Source organism: Xylocopa sonorina, unplaced genomic scaffold (assembly GCF_050948175.1).
Source record: "Xylocopa sonorina isolate GNS202 unplaced genomic scaffold, iyXylSono1_principal scaffold0130, whole genome shotgun sequence".
NCBI lineage: Eukaryota > Metazoa > Arthropoda > Insecta > Hymenoptera > Apidae > Xylocopa > Xylocopa sonorina.
The window spans coordinates 722,633-725,575 of NW_027490201.1; positions in this window are offsets into that span (position 1 = coordinate 722,633).

The following is a 2,943-nucleotide window of genomic DNA, read 5'->3' on the forward strand; positions in this document are numbered from 1 at the left end:
AAATAGCGTTTGCAGATGTCAACGTATCCTAGCAATTGAGGTCTAATGCTTCTTAAAACGCGATATTGCATCTCATTTCTACGTTCCATGATAAGATATAATATTCATTGCGAAGTGTCATGTATTCCCCGTATTCACTTCAAATGAATGTACATGCGACATTACCTTGCTAGGAAATAGCGTTTGCAGATGTCTACGTATCGTAGTAATTGAGTTCTAATGCTTCTTAAAACGCGATATTGCATCTCATTTCTACGTTCCATGATAAGATATAATATTCATTGCGAAGTGTCATGTATTCCTCGAATTCACTTCAAATGAATGTACATGCGACACTTCCTTGCTAGGGAATAGCGTTTGCAAGTGTCTACGTATCGTAGTAATTGAGTTCTAATGCTTTTTAAAACGCGACATCGCATCTCATTTCTATGTTTCATGATAAAATTCAATATTCATTGCGAAGTGTCATGTATACCTCGTATTCACTTCAAAAGAATGTAAATGCGATACTTCCTTGCTAGGAAATAGCGTTTGCAGATGACTACGTATCGTAGCAAGAGATTTCTAATGCTTCTTAAAACGAGATATAACATCTCATTTCTATGTTTCATGATAAGATACATTATTCATTGCGAAGTGTCATGTATACCTCGTTTTCACTTCAAACGAATGTAAATGCGACACTTCCTTGCTAGGAAATAGCGTTTGCAGATGTCTACGTATCGATGCAATGGAATTCTATTGTTTCTTAGAACGCGATATCGCATCCCATTTCTATGTTTCATGATAAGATATAATATTCATTGCGAGAGGTATTGTATACCTCGTCCACGCTTCAATTGAATGTAATTGCGACACTTCCGTTCTAGGAAATAGCGTTTGCAGATGTCTGCGTATCGTAGCAGTAGAGTTCTAGTGTTTCTTAAAACGCGATGTCGCGTCTCATTTCTGTGTTTCATGATAAGATGTAATATTCATTGCGAAGTGTTATGTACTCCACGTCTACACTTCAAAAGAATGTAAATGCTACACTTCCTTGCTAGGAAATAGCGTTTGCAGATGTATAAGTATCGATGCAATAGAGTTCTAATGCTTCTTAAAACTGGATATCGCAAGTCATTTTTATGTTTCATGATAAGATATAATATTCATTGCGAAGTGTCATGTATACCTCGTATTCACTTCAAATGAATGTAAATGCGACACTTCCTATCTAGGAAATTACGTTTCCAGATGTCTACGTATAGAAGCAATAGTGTTCTAAAGCTTCTTAAAACGCGATATCGCATCTCATTCCAATGTTTCATGCTAAGATGTAATATTCAATGCGAAGTGTCATGTATACCTCGTATTCACTTCACGAGAATGGAAATGCGACACTTCCTTGCTAGGAAATGGCGTTTCCAGATGTCTACGTATCAAAACAATAGAGTTCCAATGCTTATTAGAACGAGATATGGCATCTTATTTCTATGTTTCATGATTAGATATAATAATCATTGCGAAGTGTCATGTATACCTCGTATTCACTTCAAATGAATGTAAATGCGTCACTTCCTTGCTAGGAAATAGCGTTTGCAGATGTCTACGTATCGTAGCAATAGAGTTCGAATGCTTCTTAAAACGCGATATCGCATCTATTTTCTATGTTTCATGATAAGATATAATATTCATTGCGAAGTGTCATGTATACCTCGTATTCACTTCAAATGAATGTAAATGCGACACTTCCTCTCTAGGAAATTACGTTTCCAGATGTCTACGTATCGAAGCAAAAGAGTTCTAATGCTTCTTAAAACGCGATATCGCATCTCATTTCTATGTTTCATGATAAGATATAATATTCATTGCGAAGTGTCATGTATACCTCGTATTCACTTCAAATGAATGTAAATGCGTCACTTCCTTGCTAGGAAATTACGTTTCCAGGTGTCTACGTTTCGTAGCAGTAACGTTCAAATGCTTCTTAAAACGCGATATCGCATCTCATTCCTATGTTTCATGATAAGATATAATATTCATTGCGAAGTGTCATGTATACCTCGTATTCACTTCAAATGAATGTAAATGCGACACTTCCTCTCTAGGAAATTACGTTTCCAGATGTCTACGTATCGAAGCAAAAGAGTTCTAATGCTTCTTAAAACGCGATATCGCATCTCATTTCTATGTTTCATGATAAGATATAATATTCATTGCGAAGTGTCATGTATACCTCGTATTCACTTCAAATGAATGTAAATGCGTCACTTCCTTGCTAGGAAATTACGTTTCCAGGTGTCTACGTTTCGTAGCAGTAACGTTCAAATGCTTCTTAAAACGCGATATCGCATCTCATTCCTATGTTTCATGATAAGATATAATATTCATTGCGAAGTGTCATGTATACCACGTATTCACTTCAAATGAATGTAACTGCTACACTTCCTTTCTAGGAAATAGCGTTTGCAGGTGACTACGTATCGTAGCAATTGAGTTCCAATGTTCCTTAAATCGCGATATCGCTTCTCATTTGTATGTTTCATGATAAGATATAATATTCATTGCGAAGTGTCTTGTATACCTCGTATTCACTTCTAATGAATGTAAATGCGACACTTCCTTTCTAGGAAATATCGTTCCCAGATGTCTACGTATCGAAGCAATAGAGTTCTAATGCTTCTTAAACCGCGATATCGCATATAATTCCTATGTTTCATGATAAGATACAATATTCAATGCGAAGTGTCATGTATACCTCGTATTCACTTCAAATGAATGTAAATGCGATACTTCCTTGCTAGGAAATAGCGTTTGCAGGTGACTACGTATCGTAGCAATAGAGTTCTAATGGTTCTTAAAGCGCGATATCGCATCTCATTTCTATATTTCATGATAAGATATAATATACATTGCGAAGTGTCATGTATACCTTGTATTCACTTCAAATGAATGTAAATGCGA